The sequence below is a fragment of the Prinia subflava genome, chromosome 3, assembly GCF_021018805.1.
Source record: "Prinia subflava isolate CZ2003 ecotype Zambia chromosome 3, Cam_Psub_1.2, whole genome shotgun sequence".
Taxonomy (NCBI): Eukaryota; Metazoa; Chordata; class Aves; order Passeriformes; family Cisticolidae; genus Prinia; species Prinia subflava.
Genome location: NC_086249.1, coordinates 86,741,418 through 86,762,219, shown reverse-complemented (window position 1 = coordinate 86,762,219; position 20,802 = coordinate 86,741,418). Strand labels below are relative to the sequence as shown.

The 20,802-nt window shown below is 37.0% G+C and overlaps 1 long non-coding RNA gene across 1 annotated transcript; it reads right to left on the bottom strand.

Moving 5' to 3' along the window:
• Nucleotides 1–2,914: 2,914 nt before the first annotated feature.
• On the bottom strand, nucleotides 2,915–9,848 carry LOC134548672 (uncharacterized). The gene is made up of 2 exons (XR_010079859.1): nucleotides 9,702–9,848; nucleotides 2,915–4,187 (listed from the first exon to the last, which is right to left on the bottom strand). It is a non-coding gene; the product is annotated as an uncharacterized LOC134548672 (long non-coding RNA).
• Between the last annotated feature and the right edge of the window lie 10,954 nt (nucleotides 9,849–20,802).

Genomic DNA, 20,802 nt, shown 5'->3' with positions numbered 1-20,802 from the left:
ATAGGGAAGGCAGAAGCCACATACACAGGCAAAGCCAAACAAAGCGTTCACTTCTTCCCATGGGCAGTCAGGTGTTCAGCCATCTCCAGGAGAGCAGACACCCATCATGCATAGCTGTGACTTGGGAAGACAAACACTTATTTCAAATGCCTCCCCCTTCCTTCTTCTTCCACACAGTTGACATGCTGAGCATGATATCGTATGGTCAGAATATCCCTCTGGTCAGTTGGGGTCACCTGTCCAGCCTGTGTCTCCTCCCAATCTCCCCTGCACCCCCAGTCTCCTTCCCAGTGTGGCAGTAGGAAAAGCAGAAAAGGCCTTGACTCTGTCAGCCCTGCTCAGCAATAACAAAAAATCTCTATATTATCAATCCTGCGTTCAGCAGGAATCCAAAACACAGCCCCATACCAGCCACTGTGAAGAAAATTAACTCTACCCCAGCTAAAAATGAGCAGTTTAAAAAACTTATCCCAATTTCCCTTTTTCTCAAAAATACACTCTTATGTTTTAATGAGAATAAAATTAGATACATTCTGCAAAAATCATATACACATGCTTAATGTTCTACACATGACTAGTTTCAGTGAAGTTAATGGATTTTAGTTGCTATTGGAGGTAAATGTGAATTCATTATATGAGAAGGCTGCCTCTATTTAGAGGAAACAAAATTTAAACTGCACATCTCGATGCAATGGGGTTGCTATAAATCAGCTGTTTTATTGTAATGTTAAGGTTGAGCAATTAAATTAAAACCAAGACCAAGAATGCACAGGAAATCAAATCTGATGAATCTGATCTTCAGCTAGTACAAACTCATACAGATTAAAGAAAGTCAAAGATGCAGTCTTTGAACCATATGACTCTTTGGTGAAGTGTTTCTATAGCAAAAAACATCTAAACTTTCTAGTTTCTTGAATATCTTGAAATTAGTACATAATTCCATGATGGTAATATTCATGGGTTTTTTTTTCTTTTTATTTCTGGGTGATAATTGTTAGAATTACTTGATCTGGATTGGAGCCCTTGAGTATGTCTCTGGAATGCCATTTACTAGTGTTTCTCCAAAGACATGGTTCTAATGTATAAAATTCTATGTGACTCCAAATAACTACAGTCAGTTTGAAAAGGCTATGAAATACATAACCTTTCTTCCCATTAGTAGTCTATCAATTTTTCAGCAGAATAAATCTGGTCTTAAAACTGTGGAGATTTTAAATTCGTGCACAGTGACAAATATGACTTTGAAAGCTTCCAAATTACCTAGAAAGCTCTACTTTCATGAATAATTTTCCTTTGGACCTGCCAATGAACTCAGCCTAAGTCCCATCAAATTCACATGCTTGAATATAGCCTTTTATAAGATGCTTAAAGAATTCACGTCCCCACTAAAATTCTAGGAAAATCCTCATTTACTTCCATTCAAAAAATGAAACAGCATGTCAGCAATTTTGATCACGTACCAATCATTCTTGGTAGCAATATGGATTCATAACAAAAATTTCTCAAAACAAAATCTTTAAGCATTTTACTAAAAAAGGTACGTGGCTCTTTCCATTCATCTGTAGTGTCTTCAAACTAAGTAAAAATAAAAATATTATTTTTGAAATATTGATGACTTTGAATATTATAAATTCCTGTGAAAGGTCTTTGAGGTCTATACTGTGGAGTTATACTGTATGAGAGGCTTATCAGAAATATTTGTCTTGAAGTATATCACGTGGCTGTCTGCTCTGGGAGAGGAGAGGAGAGGAGAGGAGAGGAGAGGAGAGGAGAGGAGAGGAGAGGAGAGGAGAGGAGAGGAGAGGAGAGGAGAGGAGAGGAGAGGAGAGGAGAGGAGAGGAGAGGAGAGGAGAGGAGAGGAGAGGAGAGGAGAGGAGAGGAGAGGAGAGGAGAGGAGAGGAGAGGAGAGGAGAGGAGAGGAGAGGAGAGGAGAGGAGAGGAGAGGAGTTGCTCCAGATGTTGGATAGAGATTCCCCTGCAGCCCATGGTGCAGCCCATGGTGAGGCAGGTGTGCCCCTGCAGCCCATGGAAGCTGACACTGGAGGAGAGATCCTTCAATGCAGCCCATACAGCCCCATGCCAGAGGAAATGGATGGCCAGAGAAGTCTGCAAATCGATGGAAAATGTGCTGGAGCAGGCATATAGCAGTATCTGTGGAGAGAGAAGTCCATGCTGGATCTAGTTTGCTGGCACAATTTGTGACCCTGTGAGGACCCAAGCTGGATCAGCTGGTTCCTGAAGGACTGCACCCTGTGGAAGGGACCAGTGCTGGAAGAGTGGGTGAAGAACTGCAGCCTGTGTGAATGGCTTACCAGGGAAATTCATGAGGGACTCTTTCCAGTGGGAGAGACCCCATGCTGGAGCAGGGGAAGGGTGTGAAGAATCCTCCTGCTGAGGAGGAAGGAGCAGCAGAAACAATGTGTGATGAACAGACCATAGCCCCCACTCCCCTTTGCAGATGTTGGAGAGAAGGTAGAGCAATAGGGAATAAAGTTGAATCTGGAAAGAAGGGAAGGGTGGTTGGAAGGTGTTTAAAGGTTTGGTTTTGTCATTACCCTACTCAGATTTGGTTGTAATAAATTAAACCAACTTTCCCAAGCTGAGTCTGTTTTGCCCATGAGGGTAATTGGTGAGTGAGGGTAACTCCCTGACTTTTATAACAGAAGCCTTTTGCTATATTTTCTCTTCCCTTTCCAGCTGAGATGGGGAGTGACAGAGCAGCTTTAGTGGACACCTGGAGTGCAGGCAGGGTCAACTCACAACAACAGCTAAGCTTGCTCTTTTTAGTTATATTCATACCTTTGATAAGCAAAGAGGTCTTTCTTTACTGAACACAACTGTATGCTAATTCTATCTCTAGAAATCTTTCTTTCACTTCTGAATATAAAGACAAATTTTTGACCACATGGAAAAGTTGTATACATAAACATACTGCGTGGTTTATTTCAGAGAAATCTTCAGGTCACATAGGCCCTTGTAACAGAGGTGTATCAGAAGCATGACAGTGTTGAAACTGTCTATATTCTGTACAGCTTGTCTTTTTCACTTCAGCTGATGTAAATCTTCCCACTTCAAAAAGATACAAGAACTTTTTCTCAAAAAGATAAGAGGCCCTTGCTCACTCTGACCTTTGTGTGTGCTAGTTAGGAAGAACTTCATGTTTATGCTTGATAGCTGCACTTGGAGACCTTTTCTGACCTATGTTCCAGTGAATCCCATACTTATTTGGATATCTCAGAATGGTTATTTAAAATCTGTGGAATTCATGTCCTTTAAATTTAGTTTCTGTGGTGATTCATTCAAAATTTGTATTCAGCACTGCGAACAATTTCATGTTGCTGATTGTTATCCATTTCTTTCCTCACTGTATTTGTTTAGCACAGTTGATGTGGTCATGAAGTAGCAGTAAAACAAGATGTTTAACTTACATGATAGACTTCACATTGTGTATCACATGCTATCTGTGATCTGTGTGTCGAGGAGGTTTGAGGATTTTCTGGAGCAGCAGATTAAACAGAGCTCCTCTCTGCTCCAACAGAGAGGCCTGCCTAAAGCCCAGGAAGACAGGTAGGCAGTCAGGCAGATGCTGGAGACATCTCAGGTGTTTCAAGGTTAGGCTAAGACAAAACATGAAGGCTGGCACTATGAGTACAGATTATGCTATCTCATTTTTAAATATAATGCCACTGTGGTGATCATCAAATATCACGCTATTTAAGGTTATTAACTTTTTAATGATTTATTGCTTGCAGTACTTGATGAGAAAGTTTGGTCTCACACTCCTATCTTAATTTGAATTGATTTTTCTTTGCTGTTAAAGAAATTACCACTTGAAAAGGCCTCAGTCAGGAGAGTGGAATGCATGTCAGTTTAGCAGGAACTGAAGGAAATAAAAACCGCTTCTATCTGCATGTTGTAGGAGTCTGGCACTGAAGACAATAATAGCACTCCTGAGTGGTTAGTCACAAGGGTAGCCAGCTGTTAAAAAGAAAGTTCAGATTTGGCTTCAAGTCAGGAACAGCAGTTTTTCAGCAGGACTGGAAATGTACAAAGCATAAAATGTTACTTTGATAGTGCCAGAAAGGGTTTAACATACTCAGAACTCAGCACTACAGGTATGGGACTCCACTCCCAGCCCCACAAGTTTTGAGAGTAGATGCAGTTGTGCAGACTAATGCTCTTGATGTCTGCAAAAGGTAAAAAAAAAAAAATCATCTTCAAAGACCTATAGGAACACTCTTACTTATATTTTGCATTATTCATTTACTGTGAAATGGGAATATGCTTGAATCACCCATATTGGAAGGAGTATTTTCTCTGTGAATGAGGTTTTTATTGTTTAGAAGGAAAACTTTTCCCTGAAGAAGGAAATAAATCTACACTTTTTCATACTTTTAAAATGTCTTTATTCTTTCTATTATGCATCCTACTAAGAATGTGTATTATTGTGCTACCAGCTTTATTTCTCATTGTTTCAAAGCTAATAAAAACAGTCCTATGATAAACTTTTTTGTTCTTGTAGACTAGTTTATTGGATGGGTGCAAGAGAAATTCTTAGGTATGTGTTTCCAAGAGAGAGGGAGTTTTATTATTCTTGTTGCTACTTCTGTTTTTAAGTGGACAGATATATTTCTAAAATAATTGTTCCAGTTCTGGAGACTGTTTTGATTAAGACAGAAAGCTGCTAAATAGAAGTGTGTATTAACAGCTCACATATTCAGGTATGAGCTTTAAAACCCACTGACATGTATCAGCTTTCTCTCTCTTTAGTCAACTTTCTCTCAAGACTTCCAGCAGCACACTCCTAGCAGGCCAGCTCATTCCTGCTTTATAACTTGGTTGCTCTACTTCTTAATAATTACTTCTCCTCCTCCTGGAGATCATTTTCATGCCAGCCCTGTCTCCTCTAATGCTCATCACTGCCACTCTTCTGTAAAATCAGTAGCAGGGTATATAGTACCCTGTCCCTCTTCCTAACATTTTCTAAATTTACTGTTAGCTTTGGTAGTGATCATTCAAAAACTGTATTTTGTTTCTGGTTTCTACTTTTAATGGCAGTATACATATGTAATTATCATAGAATCATAGAATGGCATGGGTTGACTGGACCTTTAAAACCCACTAGTTCCAAGCCCCTTGCCATGGGCAGGGACACCTTCCACTAGACTGGGCTGCTCAAAGCCCCATCCAACCTGTCCATGAACACTGCCAGAGATGGGGCATCCACATCTTCTCTGGGCAACCTGTTCCAGTGCCTCACCACCCTTAAGGAGTTTCCTCCTAATTTCTAATCTAAACTCAGTCTCTTTCAGTTTAAAGCCCGTATCTCTTGTCCTTCCATGCTTTTGTAAAAGTCCCTCTCCAGCCTCTTTGTAGGCTGCCTTTAGGTGTGGGATTCTATAAAGTCTCCACAGAGCCTTCCCTTCTCTGGGCTGAACCATCCCAATTCCTAAATTCATGGGAAAGATGCTCCACCTCTCTAATCATCTTGGTGGCCTTCCTCTGGAGGACCACCCCAATTGGTTCATGTCCTTTCTATGCTGAGACCCCACAGCTGGATGCAGTGCTCCAGGTGAGAAGCAGTCTTACAGGAGGGAGTATTATATAAATTATAATTGTATAGAATCTAATATAAATGATATTTCCATAAAATGTTTCTATCTTTTCATGAAATCTTGCTTTACTTTGACCTCTTTTATAAAAGAGAAAGAGCTGACTACATATGTACAAGGTATTTGAATGTATTCATGTGAGGGCTCATTCTGCAAATGTTCCTTGTGTGATAGCAACCCAGCTGTCTGACCTTTAAAGAGGAACAAATTCTTTAGGAAATTTTGCTTTCAGAAGGACACTGTAAAGGCAAGGAAAGCTGATGAATACACATGAAAACAGAGATTAGACTCAAACCTGGCAATATTTTAGATTGACAAAACCTTTTTTTTTTTTTTTTTTGTCTATTCCTTAGTCTTTGTTTCTTTGTGCTTTGTCTCTTTCTAACATCCAGCTTAGGAAAAGAAAAAAAAAGATGCCAACATAGCTTATATGCTGTCACAACATAAAAAACTCGAGGCATTAAATGTGATTGTAAGTTTCTACAGCCCAGTGCAATTCTACTCATTGTTCTACTCATGAACTCTAGTGTCTGCCTTTGATATTGGAGTGTGCTTGAGACCCACTTAAATTTTCCACTCTGAGACATTAATTCCCACAATCTCTAAATGTCATGTGCCTGGCTGGAGCAGGAGAAGCACTCAGGTGAGACAGAAATTCAGTGAGGCAGCAGCAGCTGACAACACAGAGGACAGCTGAGATTTGGAGCAGGGTTGGGAACAATTGTACAGTCCTGAGGCTGTGATAGATAAAGTAGAGTCATGTCACAGTCCCCAGAGGTTGTTGCCAGGATGGCTTGAAGCTCAGTTCAGACTTGCTGCCAAAGCTCTTACCTAGTTTATCAGCCAGGTTTGGCTGCACAGTGAGCTATGTTCCATCATAGCTGTATTACTTGCAGCATCCATCACTCTTTAGAGTGAATTGTGCTAGGTAATGACAGCTTGTCAGTTGCCTGAGGTTGAAAACAGAAGAGCAATAGAAAGAAATTTTGAATAATATGATGCTTTTTTTTAAATTATTTTTTTTTATTTGGGCCCTGTACAAATTGGATACAAGCTTGAAAATGTTTACCCCAAAAATGTGTGTCTTCTTACCCAAGGCTGGGAAAATTGAGTGCTAGGGACAGAGATTGTGAGACAGACACACAGAAAACCCACTGCTCTGCAAGAAAATCCTAAAAAAGATGCAGTGTCCCAAAGACTTTTCCCATGACACCTCTATTTGTCCAGACTGGGACAACTGATCTCTGTTTCTACAACACACAACATAATCAAATCTGAGCTTCCTTCTTCTAGATGCAACACTGGGTGCCCAGATCTGCTCAGAAAGTCTGAGATAAGAGATGAGTTCATACCAGACATCTAGTGATATCTTTTCTTGCACTGATTTCTTTTGCAACTGAGACCAAAAACTTAGGAATCAAGGTTATACTTGAACATAACATAAATATGTCAATTAAAAAAAAAAAACAAAACCACCTGATACATTCTCCTGTTAAAAAATCTTGCTCCAAACCACTGCTTAACATTAATGTTTCCACTCTTCTCACACTATTAGTACATTCAAAAAGTTGCTACAATGCAACGTGTCCTATCCTCTTCCTGTAAAGAGATGTATTTATATACACAAAAGATGTTTTGGTGTTCTTTAACCTGAAAAAGGAGCCATCCTAAGGATAGCAGGGGTAGAAGAATATGTCTGTTGACCTCAGTGTGTGAATTTGTACTCCTTTGGATTATGCTGGACTATCTTAAAAACATGGCAAGAGAAAGTTAAGATTTCCCTTCTCTGTTTATCTATTGATAACGTGTGCTTTTCAGAACAGGTAGAAATCAGCTCTTTTTCCCAGCTGATGGCATCACATTGAACTTACATAACACAGTGTGAGAAATTTGAATGAATTTTCTAGGAGCCATCTGATGAGTGCACCTGAAGGATGAAGGGCAGAAGGGATTTATCTATGAAGATACTTAAATAGTAATTGTGATAATAATGAGGGAGCACAAGGACACTGAGTGGTACAAAGAAGGACTAAGTAAATATAATGGAGGAAAATAAGGAATCAGAAAATATTATATAGTTTATATATAAGGAATTTCCTTAGAAAGAAAATCCTGTCTATTACTCTTAATAATTTTACACATTTGCCTCCAAAGAAATATACTAAAAGTGCTGCTGAAAAATTAAAGGAAAAAATAAAAATATTTGAGGTATATGATAGGGACATGCCGAAGTGTAACGGGCTCAGGCAAATTTTTATTGCCATCATTCAGAATCCACATGTAAAAATATGGACTTGTATTTACCTCTTTCTTACCATGACAACAACTTTTATTTCTTTTCAGCCATACCTTTCTTGCAGATTACTTTTCTCTCTAGATACTGCCTCCAGCTAAACATCTTTTAGGGTTCTCTTTCTCTTTTGTCTCTTTTGTGACTATTGCTCAATGGAAGCTTTTGTGAGGCAGCAAACCACATAAGAATTTAAGATTTTTGGAGCACTATTCACTAGGAAGTTGTGGTGTCCTAAACAAGTAAGAAAAAAGCTTTCTCTGTGATATGAGGATGTACACTGCACATTTTAGGAAAGGGTTTTCTCTCTTAATGTCTTTTTCTAGTTTCATTTTTCTACGCAGAAGAACTATATTTTTCCTCCTTTCTACACCTGTTTTCATTATTTTCATCAATTTTCTCTCCCCACTTCTTTATTCCAGGAGTTTTTTGCCTTCTGCAACACTTCTCAGCAGAGTTCAGTGCATCACTTAGCCAGAAATCAGTTTAAGATGACAGTGATAATTTAAGTCACACACTGTGCTTGTTCTTGTTGCCAGGGAGAATATGTGATAACACCCATACTCACGGAACATTTTATTTTCCCACTGCAGCCCACACAATGAGCCATCCCAGGAGGAAGGTCAGGAGGAAGGCTGGAAGTCATCCCTGAACTTCTTTACGGGGCAGTTGCTACTATACTCCTGTGAAAACTTTTTAACTCCCTATCTTTTTGAGCACTGACTATGATTTCTTTTGAAGTGGCTTTCTGACCCTCTTCCTCGCTTGGTCCTTTTTCACTCTGCTGAAACTTTAGGTCACATAAATTGATTCCACCAGGGAAATGTATCATGTTTTCCTGCTTCTCAGTTTCTTGCCCCAAACTTATATTGCAAATTAAATATATCTGATTTACAGTGTCTGTCACTTACTTTTCCCTCCCTCTTTTCTTGTCACCTGAAAAATATCTGTGGAAGTGGACTGCTGACAAAACTATTTAATATGCTCTGAAGATCGTGTATTTCTGAAATTACTGATGACACTCTCAAAATCACAAAGTAGATTTAAAATCTCCCACTAAAAACTTGGCTCTCTTTTGGCAAAGAAAGAGATATTCAAGTGATTTTTGTGCATGTACTTATAGGAATAAAAAAAAATCAACTTGATTTAATAAAGCATTAGTAAAAGAGAAAAAAACTAAGAAAAATCATACTGGCTTTGGTAAGTGAAATAGACTTACTTCTCTTTAGTAACTATTACTAAAGACTCTTAAACTGATGTTGTTCTGGCTGGTAGAATGTGGGCAAAACATAAAAGTGTTTTAGACAGGATTCAGGTTGTATTCTGACTTAACATTAACCTGTTCAGAGTCCGAATACTTCAAAGGCTCCAAGAAAAAACAAGTATTCTGTACCATTGCCAGAGAATAACTCACTGAATCCTTTCAAAGCTCAAAACACCTAAAGTTTCTCAATTCTTTGTATTTATTACTTGTACTGTAACATACATTTCTGAAAATAGTAGATGTTGTTATTGGACCACAGCTTAGTAGTTACAGCTTTTGATTTCCTGTAATAAGAAAAAAAGAACATTGTTTTGTATAAAGAGTCACTTTCAAAAATACTAAAATGTGATGTTGGGAAATAATTTCTCCTCAGAATCTTATTATTAAGTTTTCATAACCTCACATGTCATAAAGAAAATACAAACTTCATTATTTGCTTTGATGTTAGAACCATGAGAAATCAATGCATTACTGCGGATGTAGTGTTAAATAGTAGGTAATATCTGGCTGTTTTAAATTTGACACAAATTCTTACCAAACCCAGAAGTGACCTTATGGCTGCAAAGGTGGGGATGCATTTGGTCTCTTTTGCAAGATGAATCCATGCAAATGTTGTTGTATTCCTTCTCTTAAGGTCCCAGAGAAGTGCCTTTCTGAAGGAAAAACTCATTGGGTTGCTGAACTCTACAAATAAGAAAAATCTTACATGAGCTTTATTTCATACAGCCTCTTATAGTAATAACCTAAACTAGATGACAGATAGGTAGGTAGACAAAATGATTCTTTAATGAACTGTCACAATATAGTACAGTTGAGACCTCAGGGCTACTGACATATAAATCCCCTTTATACTGTCTGAACAATTACACTGGATTTGTGACTGACAACTGTGGATAAATATCTTAGTTTGTGATGTAGCCAGACTCAGGTTTTATGGCTGCAAAGTCCATTAAATGCCACCACATCAATTCCTCTTCTCCATGCATTTTCTAGCATTCAAGGGATAGAAGAGGTTGACATCTTTTGGGTACCAAAAACATCAATGTGTGTACATGGCCTACTATTTTGTTAAAAAATAATACTTTATCCAGTTTCTCATTTCATGGGGCTTAGTTATTCCAGCTAGATAATTTGCATTTAGCCCATTTGTTTTAAAAAGTGGAGTACTGCGATTCATGGGGGGAAAGGTAAATTGCTGTTTTTTCTTGTTGAGCAACTTGGAAGTGGTTCTTGTTGAAGTGAAAAGATATCCTCTCGACAATGTCTTCAGATATCTCAAGTCACACATCACAGGGTTATTTGGAATTCATAGTTTTATACATAGTGTTTAACCTGATGAATACATTACTATTATTTGAGTGTTCCTGACCGCTATGATCTCTAAATCACTCCTAGCACACATCTGGGTCTGTACCATAGAAAGATAGAATAGTTTAGGGTGGAAAAGACAAGACCTTTGAGTCCAATCAGCCCATGGTGGTGGGGGCATGGGGCTCTCCACAGGCTGCAGCAGATCTCTGCTCCAGTTTGGGCCTCCATGGGCTGCAGTGGCACAGCTGCCTCACCATGGGCTGTCTGCACCATGGGCTACATCCTGTTCCAACATCTGGAGCACCTCCTTTACCTTCTCCACCTTGGTATCTGCAGGGCTTTTTCACTCATGTGTTCTCCCTTCTGCCTTCTCTGTCTCCAGCTGTTTCTCTGCAGTAATCTCTTACCCCTTCCCAAAGGCATTATCCCAGAGACACCCACCATGGATGGGCCCCTCTGCCTTGGATCTGGCTGGCATTGGCTCTGTTGGGCATGGGGGAAGCTTCTGGCAGCTTCTCACAGAAGTGACTCTTCCAGCCCCTCACTGCAAAAACCTTCCCACACAAATCCAATACATTAAGAGAAGGAATTTAATTTTCCTGGCACTTTGAAAGAATAAATGGAAGATATTTATCTCCTAGGTTTGGATTTTTTTTAGTATTGCTTAAATTTTCTTCTCAGGAAAACATTTAAACAGAAATAAGAGCTTTATAAAAACAAAGGGTTTTTTCACTTGGGTTGTCTAGTTTTCAGTGGTGCAAGTATTGATGGGCATCTGAAAAAAGTTCTTTGGTGAAAAAGAAGAATTCACAAAAAATTCTAAATTCTGGATCATACTACTGATTTTAAGTGTTATTGTAAATTTAAGCATGCACATATGAATTCTGAAGGCTTAAAGATGACGTATCTGCTTAAGTTGAGGAAAATATTTTGGTTTGGAATTCATTGACTTTGGGATGAAATACCCAACTTCATAAGGGAACATTAGTTCTAAAAGTTGTACAAGCATTCTATCCTGTCTGTTGATTGAATTTCAGAGAATCTGCATTGTACTTAAAAAGAAAAGTACAAAAAAGCTACCTGAATCCTCAAGTCACTTGACCAGGGAACTTTGGGTCTGAGAATAAAGGTCTGCAGCCATGACTTCTGGAGCTTTGCTTCTGTCATCATCAACCCCCTACTAAGCTTTCATTCACCTTCTTTCTCTAGAGTAGGGGAAGATTTTTCAATAGAATGACAAGTAATTGCCAAGGCTCATGAGAAGATGTGGCAGGTGATTTGTGTTGCTGGATAACCAGATGCACATTTTACATTTTTTAAGCCAGAACATAATCAGTTTTCATTGATGGATAAATAAAATCTCGGGCTTCTGGAACATGACTTAAAAGAGGGCAGTAATACTTCTGGTCTCAGTGCCAAAATAACAACTTTTCCAGGTGGCATTTTGAGAAAATAGGAAATGGTTGTTGTGAGGTTTTATTCAGTACATACTCAAAGGTGCTGTGTTAGGTTCAGACAACTTTAATATTCGGTTTCACTGTCAGGGAAAGTTCCACTATTTAATTTCTACTGTTGAAAAATGACGAGTTCTCAATTGTTCTTTATTTACAAAACTCCATTTCCAGAGATCAAAACTGCACTCTGAGAGAAATATGGCTTCAATTTGTCCCTTGGATGGAATGGTTTTATCAACAAACAGAATTTCTTGTAAAATATATCCTGGAGAGAATATAAAAAGTAAAATTTCAATGTTTTTCTAAATGCTCCATCTGATTGATATATTCCCAGCAGTGTTTTAACTGCTTCATTGCTGTGACTTTTATGTTAATTTTGACAGCAGAAATTTTACACTTTTGCAAAGCAAAATGGGAAAGTTTAGAGTAAAGTATCTGATATTTTGTACTGAAAACCAAAGGAAAAAATTCTGTCCCTCTGGTGCCATTACTAACTGGTTGTTTGACAGGAAACCAGTGAGTAATTCTACATTTTATTCTACTAGTTCATTGTGTTCATTTTTTTTTCTGCAGTATTTGACTATTCATTTCTTTTTTTATCAATATGGAACTGTTTATAACTAATTTGCCTGGAGATCTTGATTTTGAGTTGATTATTCATTACACGCTTCAGGGACGTAATTCAGTCCCCAGATTTGCTGTAATAGCTCCTTATGAACTTTTGGGACTCCTCAGATAAATTAGGTTGTCCTATCTCTACTGGCTTAAATGGAAATATGATAATCTGTGGTTAAATATCTCTACCCCAACTATTGTTAATTTTAACATGTGAAGATCCAAATCATTAAGAAAATAGACACTGCTGTCACAACTCAACCTGAAAAACTAAGCAAGCTGACATCTGCAGTTATTTAAGGTTGTTTGTTTCATATGAGTTTATTTGACAGTTTGGAGAGAACAGATTTGGGGAACATACATGCACGCCCTAAAGTCTGAGAAAGTTATACGTAAGAGCTTAAAGCTCAGTTAGTTATTGGGATTCTTTCATGGTGTGTTCCTGCTTTCTGTTTCTTCTTTTCCAGTAATAATGTAGCTTTATTTCATAATGTCTTTTTTATTGACTACAGACCTTAATTTTATTTTGTGTTACATTTTTTTTCCTCATTTTCGTAAAAGAGAAAAAAAAGAAATTTAAATATGCTTGTTTCTAGTGTGTGGAAAATTAGACCAAGTGCCATGAAGCTGATCAAACATTCAAACATATTCCAGCTCTAAATAAAACAGAACTTGATTTCATGGCATGTAGGTTAAATGTTGCTGTTCCATCAGAAGAAGTCTTTAGGATTTTCTTTCCACACTTATCTTTCATCACACCATACCACAGTACTCCCGGAGAGCCAGACAGAAAACAAAACCAAGTTCTTGAGCGTATGATTAAACAAGGCTGGTTTTCTTAGCAATGAAAACCTAATTTGTTAGTTCATATGCATGCAATCTGAAGCAGCAAAGAGAAATAATATTGTAACATTTTGATTTGATATCAAACGGGAAATATGATATTGCTTTGTTACAAACTTGTTAGAAAAATCACAGAGTAATATAATGGAATCAAAATAAATGGAGGAAAACCTCTTGGAATAAAAAATTTAAATCATCTAAACACACAGAGCTAAAATAAGTCACATAAATCATACCTTACAAATAAGGGTTTCTCTGAGGTGGCTTTCAAGTAAGCCAGATTTAATGCTTGGGCCTAGGCAACTGTACTGCTGATGCCTAAAACAAGGTTGGAGGAATCCTACTACATCAGATACATGTATCAGAATCTTTCCCTCTGTAGCAGCAGCCTATTTTTGTCCTGCCATATCCTGGTTTATGAGCACTTCAAGTAACACATAAAAATGATTTCCTGACAAAGTATTAAAAGTTCATTTCTGTTTACAATGGGCCACCTCAAAGAGCACAAATGGATCATCTGCCCGTGGACTTGTGGCCAGGTCTCCCTGCATCCTGAGCAGAAGACCTTCCAGCGCAATGCAAATTAGCCAGGATTTAAAAATACTTAAGACATTTTACACACATTAAAATTATTTGAAAAATAAGCATAATTTCTGGGAGAAGAGCTTGAAAATTGCAGGGTTTGTAATAACGTTCACAGAAAGAGGCAGGCCAGGCTGTTTCAGATGTTATTATTTTATCTCTGACCATTCTATTAAAATATGGAATTTCTATCTTTTACTGTTATACTGCTGCTACCAGTAAGTTTTATTATTTATATTACCAGAATTATTCTGATCCCACAGACATTGTGACACGATTCACTTCACAGATGTAATTTTTTTTATCTTTTCAGTAAACTACCTCTAAAGATGAATTTAAAAAGTAAAATATATTTAAAATATATTTAAAATAAAACTGATCATAGCTTAGTTTACTAGTTTTTCAGCATATTGCAATCAGATGTTAAATTATAATTAATGAAATAATCCTGCTGATTATTTAGATGTGGGTAAAGAAATTTGCCACAGTACTTTTCAAACCTTGGAACACTCCTGGTGCTTATGATTATATTTTAATTTTTAATTAGCTTGCCATTTACCTTCTCCTGAGCTGTAAAATACTGGATGCTTATTGCACAGCTTGAGGGATTTTGATTTTCAATATTTTTTTCCAAAAACCATGTTCATTAACACAGATTATAGCTCATTAAAAATGTGTTTCTGAATACCTTTCAGAAGTATCTCCTGTAAAAATTTGAGATTAAATAGTGTACAATCAAAGCAAATTCCCCCATACAAATTCCATAGTTTGGAAAGTCCATCTGTGCATTTCTCCTCCCACACTTAAATCAAAGTCGATTTAAGAGAGAAACAAAAAAATCCTCAGCATTTTCTTCTGCTCTGCTTGTAATTTTTGGCAGATCCCTAATTGTCATTCTCAGTTGTATTGTATGTCCTAAATTTGTCAATTTTTTGTTCCCTGGTAATTAATGCAATGTTAGCTAAACATTGTTGTACTCTATGCAATCTTAGGAGTTATATTATTAATACAGTCTTTCATGGTACATATTAAACCACAACAAAAAAAGAAAATTGTTCTGGTATTTTTGATTCATTTCAGAGATGCTTCAGTAACAAACTACTTAAAATCACTACTTTATTTTATTAATAAAATAAACATTAACCGTGGTGTCATAATATATATGTAATTTTATATGCATTAGAAAACTTTTATTTATTCAAATGTTTAGCTGATTTTACAGCATTATTTATTTTAAGAAGATAAAACCAGTCAAAAGTGTCAGCTAATGGAACTGTTTTGCATGGACATCCTTGGAATTTAACAAACTGTGGGGTTTTCCTAACTGGCATTTGACTGCAGTTCCCCCTCCCGGGACATCGATTCCCTTTTGCTTGTGGTGCAAAAGGCAGAATGGCTCTCAGGTGTGCTCCTGAGCTCAGCTGGAAGCCTTCAGGGAATGTTCCCTCTTGCACACAAGTGCTTTGGGAGGGAAAGTACTGTGTGGAGATGCTCCAGAGTGCACTTTCCCCGACCCACTAAATAGCCATGAGCATATGCAGTCTGGGTAAGAAGTGAATTTAAATGTAATGTATGTAACGTAATTCTCTGCCCATTGCATCCTTTAACAGATGCCTCTAAACTTTGTGATACTTTTGTATCTTTTAGATGGCTTTATATTAAATAGTTCTTTAGGCTTTGTTATCTATACAAGCCCTTATGTTAATTTAGGGTGGCCTCCTGCACATTTTGATGGACTATGAACCTGACCTTCATTGGGTTTGTTTTATGTTGAGTTTAGAGGAATGAACTATTCCTCCACTTGGAGCTGGACTTGGGGGTTTTGGCACTTTTTGGTTTATTTATTTTGCTGGTTTCATTCATGTAACAGACATTTAGGTTTTGTGGTGGGACAGGAGACTTGCATTATAATTCATCTTTGAAGAATCTCAGACAATAGTGATCTGATTATCTGTAGCTGTGGTTTTTTGTCTGCTTGTTTGTAAAACAAACAAGTGGGGTTTAGATATTTCTGTACAGCTATATAATTTAAGCCTGCAAATTATGGTTGTGGTGTATAAAACTGTCTGTTTTCTTGCTCTGTATCAATTCCTGAAGCAAACATATTTCTTGACAGCAACAGAAAGGATCCTGCAGCAATCTGTCTATCAAAAGATTGGTCATATAAATCCTTCACTAAAGTACGTGTATATTTATGATCTTTATAAATTACTCAATAAAATTTGTTGAATTAATGTGCTGATAGTTTACAGCAGGAATAATTCCTACTCAACTGTTGCAGAAAAATCTTTAATCTGTCTTAAAACAAAATGGAATCTGGATAGCTTACATGAAACTACTTTCAAACTACCTCCTAATGCTAACAATCTCCACCTCCACTGGATGTCAAATGTCTAAATTGCTCATAGTCCAGACTATGGAGAGCAATGGACATGCTGAAAAATAACTTTCTCCTGACCAAAGAAAGGATGATATTTCATACCATGAATGTTTTCTGTTGCAACTTTTCTCTTTAAAAATGTAGATATTAGGCAGAAGTTGTTTTTTAAAAAACCTAGCCCTTTCAGTGTAGTCTTAGAGAACAGGTAAACATTACAAAAAGACCTTAGCAAATAACATTACATCACCTTAAAAACCAAATATGTACCTATATGGCGAGGTCTGGTCACAGTCTGAGTGATCCTTTCAACTTTTTACTTCCCCAGAATTTCTCATCTAGAGAATGAGATTAATTAAAGAGCCAAACCACATAAGCCAGATGGGTTTTTGGCTGTGGTGATCCAGTCACTCAAATTCCTGTCTGGACTTCTGTAATTCCTTAAAGCTTGTGTCTGAGCTCACAATCCTTGCAAATATTTCACTAAGTACAGAAACCAGCAGTAGTGTTGTTTTCAGAGAATTATAGAATCACAGAATGATTTGGATTGGAAGGGACCTTAGAGACCACCTCATTTTAACTCCCCTGCCAGGGGCAGGGACGTCTTTCCCTAGACCATGTCACTCAAAGCCCTGTCCAACCTGGCCATGAACACTTCCAGGGATGGGACAAACATGACTTCTCTTGGCAATGTGCTCCAGTTCCTCACCACCCTCACAATCATGTTTTTCTTCACAATATCTAACCTAAATCTGTTCTCTTTCAGTTGAAAGTCTTTCCACCTGGTCCTATCATTACATTCCCTTGTGTACCTATTCTCATTTCCTTCCATTCATCTTTGGACCTTCCACAGAGTGGCTCTGCTCATGAATAATATTTTGTGAGTTTTGCAATGCAAGCAGCTTTTCTCCAAATTGCGTTCCACAGGAACCAGGTGAAATTTGTGAAGTCATTTGCTTTAAAGGTGAAATCATAGCTTTGAGGGACAGGGCTACCTGAAGAAAAAATCCTGGACTCTGAAACCTTGCAAGAAGAAACATAACTGGATATTTTCAGACTCTGCAGCATCAAAACAAATGTAATAGTCACTGTTTTGGTTCATTACTTCTGTAGGTAGAGCTGTGAGTATGAAGGAAGAAAGCATATTTAAAAACAAAAGAGAGGATTTGAAAGAAGGTAAGAGTAAAGGGAGATAATAATAAAAGTGTAATAAAAATGAAGGGAAAATGGTGCAAGGAAGGAGAAAATAATAAACCCCAGAGAAGTTGTATTACATATACAGAGGAAAAAGAGACATCCTGGCCTATTACTGTTATGAGTGTCTAGGTGTGTGAATTGAAGATATAGACATATTAAAAAATTAAGAAGGGACGTGAAAAAATCTCAGTTGTGCAATGATTACCATTATTCATGCTGCACACAAGATTTGTAATTAATTCCGGTGTTTAAACTGTCCTCTGTGTAGCAAAGAGGGAATATTGACTTAAAATGCTTTGAGCTTGTAGCAATTGGGTAACAGTCTCTTCAAATAACCAAGATGCAGATGATGAAAGGATTATACAGAAAAAAAAAACCCAAAAAAGTGCAATTTCAAAATTTTTGAAATAGAAAACTTAAAGTTCACAGCTTGCCTTGTCTTAATTCAAATATGAACTAAACAGGTTTGTTGTGTTGATTCCTAAGGGACTTTTTCCCACAGCATCTCTTCTGCTAGAAAGTCCCATTCATGCTGTCAATTCTATCAGCAAGGCACAACTTAAGTAATTTTAGCTCACAGATATCACACCCAAAAAACCCCTGAGAGAGAGACCTGTATTTATATACAGGTCTCCTGCAAAAACAAAGAGGTTAGCAAACAAAGTAATGAGCACACCCTTTCACTATCATAGTACTTTTTGAAGAAAATAGTTACCATTGTCCACACTGTAAGGGAAGCACATTAAAAAAAATGTTCAACAGGTAAGTGACTTTCTCAGGGGTGAAAATGGCGTAAATTTTATCTGATCAATACATAAAATTCAAGAATTCTTAGCTTCTAATTCCACCATGAGATAAATACAGTAATATTCTGTGTAGACAGCCACATGAAGAGTTGTTGTGTATTTATTATTGAGAGAGATTCTAAAGTTCAATACCCTCTTTCCAGCAAAACAGCAGAATATCTTCAGTTTCCTTTACCTTTTTATTGCATACTAGAAACTTTTGGTTTAGTCTTCAAGGGTGAAAATAAACTGACTGTAGCATGGATAGCCAAAGGAATGAGATAGATTAATAGAAAAATAAACTGTGATTTAACAACTGTGTCTGATCTTGTGTGAAAAAGCTCCAGTATTTGGATATGTCTGGGCAAGATGTCATCTTTTAATTATGCACGAGAAACACACATATTTCAGCTTAATTCATGCAGCACTAATGCCTCCTTTTACAATGATCACATTTTTCACTGTGTTAAGGTGTTCATTTTCAGAAGTAAAACAGAGAAATATAAATGAGTTTTTATCATAGACAAAGTAATGATATGTACTTAGCTCCAGTTATAAGTCATGAAGGTTCTCTGGATCAAGGGCCAAAGAGGTAAGCAAGGCCTCAGAAGATGAAATACCTACAAGAACACAGCAGAAACCTAAACTGTATGATCCTGTAAGATGCAGGTTTTGTAACATTTGAAAAAACAGTCACTTTCAGGAAGGAAGTAAATTTTCTTTTTTTCCCCTCTTCAAAGCTCTGCAGTACTTGCAGATGGTTACAAAAAATGGAAACCTAAGCATGTATTGACTTGTGATATCCTTTAATTTTGCAGGGACATATTTTATCATGGGAAGATAAACTGTTTATGGCCACTGGTATTTATATTAGAGTTACACTCATCACTGATTCAAAGCTCTCCAAGAGTTAGGAACAGCAGTCTCTTATCATACAAGATAAATGACCCACTTGCCAAAGATGTGGGATGAGATTTCATGGATGGAGCACCATGAGAAATGGTGTCAGACAAAGACTCTGTAGCTGTACACTTGTTATACCATGATAAGAATATATCCAACCTATTAAAGCGAGATGAGCAATGTTGCTAATACTTGCTGGAGGATCACATTACATCTGCAAGTGGAAGATATTCACAAGATAGGCAGTTCAAACTGTATTTCACAGGTCTTTACAACACAAAAAAAAAATCAACAATTTAATTTATCAGCTCCAGGGACAGGATGTTTACACACAGAGGTGAATAAGTATATCAACTATTACATATTCTAGTACCACTGAGTTAGCTTGTGTTAATGATGTAGAAGTATGTGCATCCTCATGGAGCTATTCACCTATGCTCAAACCTGTCCATTAATCTTCATATTAACTAATAAAAGAGGGATAAACAAGCAGAAGTCAAGGACTTTCACACTGGAGAAAAATGGCAGACCAGGATGCACACACAGAAATTGTAGCTGGTATCTATTTCTATTCTCTGATTAAGATAAGCCTATGGAAACATGATTCAAATATCAGAACACTAAAATGAAAGCCCTTTCACCTGTGTTATAGAAGGTCAAATAAGGATTATTACAATGATCCACTCCATCTACAATCCATGATATTGTTAACCTTTCTATAGCAGAAGTTTTAAAATGTATTTTTAATTATACTGTGTAAACTGGAAAAAATTAAGAGAAAATAGATCTAGGTTGACTCATTATAGTTGATTACTAATGTTATTAACATTGTGTTTCAGAAACAAGAGCCTTTGTAGGAAAAGTTCTTATCTGATGTTGTTTTGTTTCACTTAGTAACAATTTTGCTCACTTTTAGGATATTTTTACTTTTTATCCTGTACTAATCTTTCTTTATACAGCTGTTTCAGATTGTCATATTTCCCGTCTTTATTCCCTCATTACTAAAGCTACTACTAATGCCAACTTTGTCATTTGCATATTTTTTGTTACTATAGTAAAGTTGAAGCGTAAGATTATACAGCTGTGCCATGAAGATTCTAGTATTGATTCATATTTAGTGTGGTTACTGCTACATTTGATGTTTATTGACACATTGAGACATCTTTCTATAATATAGTAAGAGTAAAAATACCATATAGCCTTCAAAATCAATTAAGAACTATCGTTGAAATTGAGTGAAAAAAGTACCAGTATAAAGAATGATAAAAAACATAAATGAAAATAAAAAAACCTTACTAGAGTATGAAATGTATTCTTGTTCAAGGGAATAACGCATGTGCATTTCTTATTATTTAATATGAAATATACAATATACACTAAAAAATGTGGTGTTTACTGAAGTGCTATGTAACTGCAATGAGAACTAGTTCTAAATTCTCTGCTGTGCCTGTGGCTTTGAAGCTTAGAAGGGAACCCAAGGCCACTTCCAGCAGCAGCAGTTACACTGCAGTCCCAGCTACAGCCAGAGTAGCTCCAGACTTAGAAGACAATGAAAAAGCAAATAGTCAA